A 10,546-nucleotide genomic window follows, 5' to 3' on the forward strand; every position below is an offset into this window, starting at 1 on the left:
TTAATATTTCTTTTTTAAGTACTTCACTTTTTCTGACGGCATACAAAGTCTTCCCCAATCCTAAATTCTTATAGAAACTCAAAAGTTAAACTTATGACTAAGGGAAACTTTAAATGTTTTTATACTCTGTTTAAGCTTAGAAGACATCATAAAAAAAAAAAACCATAAGTCTTAATTAATTACTCAATTATACATTTTAAAGTGGAATTATAAAACTGTCCCTGAACAGGGCCTTATTCTCTTAAATATCATGTGTCTAAAATACCAAATATGCACAGATTCCTTCCTAACACAAAAGTCTTAGTGCTCTAGTTTGTTTTCTTTTAAATCTTCCTACACTTGAGTCTAAATCTTCTTGGTATGTTGGTTGTTAAGCTGTCGTCTCTCAGCTTCCATTCTTTTCTGTATTTTGGGATGCTGGGGCTGGAAATCTAAAACCACATTTCTGCTTTGTCGGCTCGGTTCCTGTTAGGCTCTGCCTGCAGGGGGGCGCTGGAGGGCTGCTGGGCAGCCCAGGGAAGGAGAGGAGACAGACTTACCCCAGTCTCCTGCCTTTGTCAACATGGCTGGTCCAATGGCAGTGGCTAGGATCAGCCTCAAGTTTTCCTCACTCTCAGAAGCGGCCTCAGACGTCTCCCTTCAGAGGCAGCAGCGCCAGCCGGCCTGGGCCTCTCCTCTAGCCCTTTCAACGTCGACCATCCCCACATCTGTCTTTTGTGTCCCGGCTCCTAAGGGTGGTTGCTGCTCCCTGTATTCACCACGTCTGCGATTCCCCCGTGTCTCCTCTTTGCCATCTGACTTGTCCAATACCTGATGAACAATTTTTTTTGTGTTAAATTCTCCGTTTGGATGTTGGCGTGGCTTTTGCCCCATGATAGACCCTGACTGATAAACCACTCACTAAAGAAGACACTGATCCTCTCAGTTAACCCAGGTTTCTCATGACCAGAAATTTCCTTTGGGTGTGCGATCCAGAGCCACAGACACACACAGCGATTCTTGGTCGCCCTGACCTAAGGACGCCACGACATCTTTTCAGGTAACTTTGGTGACTGTTCCTCTGCATCCTTGAGTTTACTGGTGAAGCATATTTGACTCTTGTCAGAATCCCCAAGAGATACTGGATGCTATTTCTGATGGCTTACTCAGTGACTTCATAACCCTAAGAGAAGTGATCTTGTAGGCAATTGCCTTATCCAGTTGCCTCGTTCTTTGGTCTCCCTTCGGAAATATGACCCTCTCACCAAGCCACTCATTAAATTCGTTCTCGTTTTCCATGATCTTTTGGCCTAGGTCTGGTCCTCTGAGAAGAATCCTAAGCAATATAAATACCTTGTACCTACTAGGCTCCTGAATTCTTGCATGTTCTCAGGGCCGCATAACTTAACAGATGCCTAAACTTCAGTCTGAGATGAATGAAACATCTCAGATAGCTTTGTCTGGGAGCCAACTTACGAGGTCATCTCCCTCCCTGTTGACTGAACAGGATCAAGTCAGTTGCCTGCCAACGGAAACTTCTGGTGTCCACTCTAAGGCAGTGGTGAGAAGGGCTTAATAGATGAAAGTACAGTAACACTTCTTCTGGCCAGAGGGCAATGGCTTGTATCATATTAATCTTTCTGTCCAAATAATTACAAAAGCTGGACACAATATGTAGGGTAACCGTTTGAAGGAACTGAAGAGCACTGGGTGCAAGTCCACGTGGCTATGATCCCTGAGAGAAGCAAAATGCACAGTCATCCCGGTTTTTCCCAAAGGCATTTTCCCAGATCACGGGCGGGGTGGGGAGGGGAGGAGTGGGTGATAGCAGAGAACTGCAGTCTTACTGGGCTGAGATCAGAGGTGAAGCCTGCCAGAGGAGCTGGAACTTGAAGGGAGAAAGATGGAGAGGAGCAAATGAAAAATCTGCAAATGTGTTTCCCTCAAGTTATTGTCTGACTCCTAAGCTGAGCATGCCGGGAGAATTCCAGGGAACCAGCTGAGAACAGAAGCTGGGAACTAAAGAGCTGAACGGATTTCACCTGCTGCATAATGCCGAGGAGCCAGAGGCCTGAGTCCCACCGAGGGGGAGGAGCTTTGGCAAGCCTCCTGGACTTTTGGTTGAGAACCCAGGAAGGAAACACGGTAGCAAATGGTAGACCTAAACACAAGTACAGCAGTAATTACGTTAAATGTAAATGGGCTAAAGACTCCAATGAAAAGATGAAGATGGTCACATCAGATTAAAAAATAACAATAGGCTGCTTATAAGAGACATAACTTCAAATATTGGGACACAGAAATATTGAAAATTTAAAAGATGGAAAGACATATACCATGTAAACACTAAAGAAATTTGGTGCTGTTAATTTAGAGTCATGCATATTTCTTTTTTTTTTTTTAAGTTTATTTATTTTGAGAGAAAAAGAGTGCATGTTCATGTGAGTGGGGGGGAGGTAGAGAACGAGAGGGAGAGAGAGAATCCCAGACGCCTCACTGCTGCCAGTGCAAGCCTGACTCCAGGCTCGATCCCATGAAACTGACCTGCGCTGAAACCAAGAGTCAGACACTGAATTGACTGAGCCACTCATGCACCTCTAGAGTCATGCATATTTCATAAAAGGATGACTCAATAAATGATAATACGTAAATTATCATTTATTGGTCATCAACTATATGCCAAGTACCACCATAAGTATTTCATTCATTGTTGTGTGTAATCATCTGAGTGATTTTATGAAGTAAATTTTATCATCCCCATTAGACCAGGAAATTGAAGCTCAGAGAGACAACCATTTTCCTAAGGTCACACAGCTAGAAAATGGTAGCGAAGATTCAAACCTAGTTCTGTCTGACCTCTTGCCAATGGGCTTGAATCACAGCTCTGCTGCCTGTGGTGTGCTTTCTCGAACCAGTTGGAGAGGGCCCCTGAGGGCGCAGGAGACCATTTCAACACAAGCGGACTGTGGGTACTGCTGGGACGCTGGACTGGAAAGCCTTCAAGAGCTAAGACCCTTAGATTTTCTGTCACACACTCTCACGCTTTACGAATGCGCTGCTCTTCTATACACATGGTCTCCAAGCGGTACAGAGACTTTCCAATTCATGGGCTACTGCAGCCTGATTCTTTGAATTTCTCAGTCCAAATTCTCGAGAACCTCGTGTAGTTTAAGAATCATGTATCCACTCCCGATTTGATCAGCTGCCTGCTGCTCAGGAGTGCCATCTTATCTGGTTTTAGGTTTCGAGCTTTTCAATCCTTTGGAGTTGAAGGGGAGGGTTCGGCAGTTCTCAAGAGGAGAGACTCACCTACTCCATGATGAAGTCATGCCGTTGTGGGTGGGTGGGAATCAGGGTCGAAAACCCCCAGAGAATCCTTCCCAAGCCACTGCTAGCTCTGGTCTTCACCTAAAACACAAAGATGCCCGGAGTGGGGGGGTGGGGGGTGGGCAGATAGCAGGAACAGGCAGAAGAGGCTGGGGGAGCCCCAAGAGAGAGTGGGGGACAGATGGGCCCATCGTTAGGGTGGGAGGGGAAGCTGGAGGCAGCCATGAAATGAAGCATTCTCTGAGGTGGGCATTCTGGGCTGCAGCCCTCTCTGCCCTCGAGCTCCAGGGGTATTTCCCTCAGAGGGTATTGTCATCAGTTGCCACTTCCCTTACTACCTGGGCAGGCGCATCTGGAAAAGCCTACAGAGAAAACAGGCTGAAGTTTGGGGCATAATGTGCTGTGGTGATGGATAGTCAGGATGACGTAGGGGCCCCAAGTGTCTTCTAAGCTCCTGGGACTCCAAGGATAATTCTGTAGCAAGTAATTACAACATTTAGTACTTATTTAGGGCCTGCTATGGCCAGGTGCTAGTGTAGTCTTTGCGCGCTCTCTCTCTATTATCTCATTTATTTTTAAATGTTTTTCTTAATGTTTATTTCTGAGACAGAGACAAAGCATGTGGGGGGGAGGGGCAGAGAGAGAGGGAGACACAGAATCCGAAGCAGGCTCCAGGCTCCGAGCTGTCAGCACAGAGCCTGACACGGGGCTCGAACTCAAACCGCGAGATCATGACCTGAGCTGAAGTCGGTTGCTCAACCGACTGAGCCACCCAGGTGCCCCTCATTTATTTTTTTAATGTTTATTTATTTACTTTTGAGAGAGAGAGAGAGCACAAGCAAGGGAGGGACAGAAAGAGGCAGACACAGAATCTGAAGTACGCACCAGGCTCCTAGTTGTCAGCTTAGAGCCTGAAGCAAGGCTTGAACTCATGAACTGTGAGATCATGACCTAGGCCAAAGTTGGAAACTCAACCTACTGAGCCACCCAGGTGCCCCTCTCTATTACCTTATTTATTTTTTATTTTTTTTAATGTTTATTTGTTTTTGAGAGAGAGAGAGAGCAGGGGAGGGGCAGAGAGGGAGGGAGACAACAGAATCTGAAGCAGGCTCCAGGCTCTGAGCAAGCGGTCAGCACAGAGCCCGACGCGAGGCTCGAACCCACAAACTGTGAGATCATGACCTGAGTCAAAGTTGGAAGCTCAACTGACTGAGCCACCCAGATGCCCCTCTATTATCTCATTTAAACCTTAGAACAACCCAGAAGCGTAGACACCATTATTATTCATATTCTACATATAAAGAAGCTGAAGCACAGAGAAGGTAAATAACTTGCCCCCGAGGCCAGGGAGCTAGAAACTGGCAATAGCAGAATGTGAACTCAGGTTGTCCAGCTCCAGAGGCCTTGCTTTTAACCGTGATACGCTCTTCCTCTACTCTTTGGAAAATGTAACCTAAATTACCAAGCAGAGGGCAGCTGGGTGGCTCAGTTGCCTCAGAGTGTCCGACTTTGGCTCAGGTCATGATCCCATGGTTGGTGAGTTTGAGCCCCGTGTCGGGTTCTGCGCTGACAGGGAGGAGCCTCCTTGAGATTCTGTCTCCCTCTGTCCCTCCTTCTCCCCCTGCCCCTCCTCTCCTCTGCTTACACGATCTCTCTCTCAAAAAAAAAAAAAAAAAAAAAAAAAGGTTTAAATTACCAAGGAGAATTACAGTCACTGAGAAAAGCAAGAGCTTGCCGGGCAGCCCCTTGGAACTCCTGGTTTCCCATAGGGAAGTTCTACTTGAGGGAAGTTCCCTCTGTGAGGCTCCCCACCCGCGTGTGTGAGGCACATTGAGGCTAGGCCTCCAAAACCTGCCGCCTGAGAGCCAGTGAGCACATGGGAGGGGGCCGAGTCCACAGACAATCCAGACAGACCTCTGTCTCCTCTGTCACCCTCATGTCACTGCTGTCAGTCAGACCTTTGTCGATGCCCAGCAAAACGAGCTAGGTGACCCTTCACAAGTTACTTAACCTTTCTTCTCTTCTGTGAAATGCAGCTAATTATGCCTGTCTTGCAGGATTCGAGAAAAATAATAATATCTAGACATATGCATATGCATACACACCCATATATACACACATACATATGTGTGTGCATAGGGCATAGAAAAGGTTTAGGCTGTCTCTGGGTTAGGTGAAATCATGACTATTCTTGGCAGCCATGATGTGTAATAACCAGAAACTAGAAGCAACCTACACATCTGTCGACTGATGAGCGGGTAGATAAACGAGGTGTATCCACACACTCAAGTTCTATTTGGCACTGAAAAAGGAACAAACTAGGGACGCGTGCTATGTCACGGACAGCCTTCAAAAATGTGACGCTGGATAAAAGAAGGCAGACCCAGAACGCCACATTTGTGTGACTCCATATACACGTAATGTGCAGAAAAGGCAAATGTTTAGAGAGAGAAGGTAGATCGGTGGTTGCCCTGGGGGTGGAGTGGGAATGGGCACCAGGGATCCTGCACAGAGATGAAAACTCCCTAAAACTGATTGATGATGCTGCTGCATCACTGGGTAAAGTTACAAAAAGCGACCTGAACTGTACCTCTGAGGTTGCAGGGGTTTCTTTCTTTCTTTCTTTTTTTTTTTTTTTGTGGCAAATGTACAGAGCATGAACTTTGCCACTCTGATAACTTTGGGATGTACACTTCGCTGGCATTAAGTACGTGCGCATCGTTGTACAACCATCGCTGACATCCACCCTCGGAACGTTTTCATCCTCCCCAACTGAAACTCTGTCCCAGTCAAGCAGAAACCCCCCCCTCTCAGCTCCCCACGGTCCCTTACTCTCTTTGAATCTGACTAGTCTAGACACCTCAGGTCAGTGGAATCACACGGTATTTGTCCTTTGTGACTGCCTTCCTTTGCTTAGAATAATGTCTTCAGGGTTCATCTATGTTGTCACACGTGTCAAATTATCCTTCCTTATTAAGGCTGAGTACTATTCCACTGTATGTATAGACCACATCTCGTTTATCCAGTCATCCAGTGATGAACACTTGTGTTGTTTCCACCTTTTGACTAGTGTGAATAATACTGCTGGGAACATTGGTGTATAAATATCTTGACATGCGTGGACTTTATGATACGTGGCACATATCTCAATAAAGTTATTTTAAAATAAAACTTTATGTTTTCTGTCTCTCTCTCTCTCAAAGATCAACAAACTATAAAAAAAATTTTAAGAATTTATTGTTGTCAAAACTTAAAGAGCCAATAGATGGTAGGTGCTGTTATTATCAATAACTTAAGGAATGGTAAATTTGACCAATAAAGCGAGTTTTAAGAAAATAATGAAGAAGATACGCTCTTGGTTTTTTCAAAAAGGAAAAACACGAAAAAGTACAAAGAAAAAAATCTCTGTAATCTCACGTAGAGAAAACCTGCTGGAAGGTTACTTTACAAAAGTTACTAAATTTTAATTTTACCTGAAATTAGTAGAAGGAACTGAAATGAAATGAAATACTGCTGAACCTCAGATGTTTACTCACAACAGAGATACATTCATTCCTAAACTAGCCCTCTAAAGGCAAAAGAAGTTATGAAAAAATATGGAGGTTGAGTTGGGACACGCGATATTTCCATTCCGGTTCATGTTTCTTGAAGCTGAAAGTTTAATTGTTCACCCGAAGTGAACAATTGTTTTGTAAAAATCAGAGGATATTTTTCATGTTTAAGCAAATAAAGTGCCTGAATTTTTAGATTAAAAACAAAAGAACAAAGCTGAAAACCTTAGCAGGCTGTTCAGAGAGACTTCTGAGAAATTATTAGGGAATGACGAAGTTGTAAGCCAGATAACTAGAAAGAGGACCAAACACTTTATTTACAAAACAAGAGGAAGTGATTGTGGCTGGTGTCTGAAATAAATCCAAGAAGGCTGTACGTGAATTCTGAATATCAGTCAGTTTTCTCCTCCCTCTGAATCAAGTGTTTCTTGTATTTGAATAGATCTGCTCTAGCCTGAATTTTCTCGCTGCTCCTCTGGGAGCAGAGTCCACACATTTCATATTGTGTTGTCTTCGTTCACTGTAAAAAAGAAGTGTTTAAAACTTGGAAATAAGGCAAAAAGTTGGGCTGCAAGTCCTTTCAAAGTCCTACTGGGGAATTGTTTAACTAAGTCACCCCAGGATTATTTAATTTTCTAGCATAATATGTCTGTGTTTGACTTTGCTATTTATTGTTTGGTGATAGCCAGATACTGCAAAGTTATGGGTTAATTTGTATTTTTCTGTCTGGTAGGAAAGATAGCCCCAAAGGTTACGGTTGTATTAGCCTGCAGGATATTAACTAGTTTTTTTTTTTAACCTAGCAATCTTATTCTAACATTCTTTTGTTTTGAAATGCTTTCTCTGGGAGATTATATCAACTCTTTTTCCTCAAATGCTCTTGGAATCAGCTTTGCCATCTATTGGTTCTGTTGTAAATTTATGAACTGAACAAAACCTTTGACACGTGTCCATCCTATATTTGAATGAGAGCCATGATTTTACCATTTTAACAATTATACTTTGATATAGCTGACCAACCTCAGCTCATTCTCTCTCCGGTCTCCTGTGATTACTTACTCTCTTGTTTTGCTGAAGAGTCACCTGGGAGCCTATTTAGAATGCAGATTACCTTGCCCACTACTCATTCTAATTCTAGGGTTTGGCATGGGGTCTAATGATATGCATTTTCACAAGCACCCCAGGAGACTCTGAGGCCCTTGATCAGAGATCCGACCCTTTGAGAAAGCCCCCCAGTAACCTGGGTAGGGGGTGATGGCCCTAAGGCCATCTTGGTTTTCACAGTTCAGAGTGGCCGGAAAAGGCTGGGCTTAAACGTCTAGGCCTTGGGATGGACTGGAGTCCAATAGTCCATTTTCCTAAACTTCAACCTGAAGACGGTAGTTGATCTCAGACGTTCTACCCATTGGCTGTATTACAGTGAGGATGACCAGGAATCCCTATATGAAAGTTGAACCTTGACAAATTGCCAATATTCATCTCTTCTAGTGACCTTACAAAAACAGCAGGTTTGTAGGGGCCAACCTAATAACTCCTAAGGTGTTTCCAATATGAAGCTAATTTGGCAACTAAGTTGTGACTATAATTATCGGGACATGGAATTTCCAGTATTTGGGGAAATTGCTTTGTAGTTTCATCAGACTTAAAGTGGGGAAAAAAAAAAAGACTCTCCTACCAGAAAAATGCACAAAGTACAACTTTTTGCATACAATCTCTGAGAGATTTATGGACTCAAAAGTCCATGGTCACTCCTATTTTACAACTTTCTTTCTGAAGTCTGCAATCTTTAGGGATGGAGCTTTGCTGCCCCCTACTGCTATGTGGTTCTTAAGCTGGGTTTGCTTGGCTTGTGACTCTCCCAGTGTGGAGCTTTGTAGGAGCTACAACCAGCTGTCACCTCACTCCAGCTGTCAGAGTAGTCCACTTCTAGGTACAGGAACAGGTATTCCAGAAGTATTTACTTACAATTCACATGTTGCAATGAATTATTACTAGGACAGGGGTGGGGGAAATTTTGTGTTTTGATGAGACGCTGCATTATCCTGTCTAGAGTACACCCTTCATTCTGACTCTAAGGAAGCTATTTTTCAGCTCTGTCCTGTAGATAACTGAGAAAATGCAAAATAATTATTGTTTTTAGAAGCGCAAATTATATCTTGTGGGGAGAGGTTCACTTGACATCCCTCCCCAGTGGAGGAAGAAGCTAGCTTTGCGTCCATTTGGACATTCATTTAAATATTCCTGGACTGTGTCTGTTCTTTGGATTCTGCTAGTTTTAACGTCCACCTGGTTCCCTCATTTAAAATTAAATAAAAAATTTAACTTGTGTTCATTTGAGATCTGTAGGAGACAGACTCTCTTTTGAGAGGGCCAGGATCATAGCAGAGATTTTGAAGGGCTGGCCCTTCCCTTGAAGGCTCGCTCATAGTCTGATGAAGGAGACACTTAATGGTTGCCAGTAACTCTGACATAGCAGGAAGCAATCTGCCTCTCTTCTTTTCACCCTCCCTCCAGCCCCCCTGTATTCAAACAGGTAGCACCCTACTAGGTGGAGAGAGATGGAATGCATATGAATTTGGCCTCCAATCTGGGCTATTTTAAATCCTCAGATCTTGACTCAAAAGACAAGTTGCATTCTGATGAACTCATCTGGGTTCTGGGGCTACATTTAAAAAAGAACAGAAAATATCAGAACGCATCAGATGGCGTAAGAGCAAGTGTTTCAAATACCTTTTGTCACAGTTTAGTCAGGGTACATATTATTTATTCATCTTACCTCTATTATTTATCTTTTATCTATCTATATATCTATATCATTTACTGTGGTTCATGAGCCAAAACAACAAAAACAAAAAGCAAACAAAAACACACAACAAAAACCGTTGCAAAACACTGACCCTAGTTGTACCCAGAAAATCTGCTTTCTTTTTTCACAAAGGCTCCAAAAGAGTATCAGATTAGGTTTGAAATAAACTTTACTTTCAAGCCCCTAACTATTCTAAAGAGAATGACTAGCTTCAGCTTCCTTAAGCACTGCTGATGGGGCTTTGTCTGCATCTAGACACTTCGAGGACTGGACAGAGGGAAACAGAGCTGGGATTACCACGCCAGACCTTCCCACAAAGAGTTGGGTTTTTTTTGTTTTTTGGTTTTTTTCTAAATCAACCTCTGCCGGTCAGGGTGGAGCGGCCAGGAGAAAGTCTGGGAAATGATGAGGATTATTTTTTAGCATTTCAAAACCATCTCAGCAAGGTTTTATTATTTAGCTGCCAGAAGTATAAATTCTGTGAAGCTCAGACTTGCTGACTCGTTTTATATTAAAATGTGCAAATCCCCACCCAGACCAAGCAAAAATTATTGCGATCATGCATCATTTCCTGAAAAGATTACAATTGTCACTTTATAAAGTAATCCTGGTTCCTGTTGGTCGCCATGCAAAAATTAATTTTAAAAATGTGACAAGTGTAACAGCACATCTGCAAGAATGGACTAGAAGTAAGTGTCAGGAAGCTAACCCAAATTAGAGGTGGAATGTTTAAAAAAAATTTTTTTTATGGCTTATTCTGGGATTAATACCAGGATTTCACTTTTGGAACTTTAAAAATGAAGGCGGCATTTTGTGAAGCACGTGCATGCTTTACCAGCTTTCGTATCCCACTTGGGGAAATTGAGCCTCCTTTAGAAAAGAC

Source organism: Prionailurus bengalensis, chromosome D1 (genome assembly GCF_016509475.1).
Source record: "Prionailurus bengalensis isolate Pbe53 chromosome D1, Fcat_Pben_1.1_paternal_pri, whole genome shotgun sequence".
NCBI classification, from domain to species: domain Eukaryota; kingdom Metazoa; phylum Chordata; class Mammalia; order Carnivora; family Felidae; genus Prionailurus; species Prionailurus bengalensis.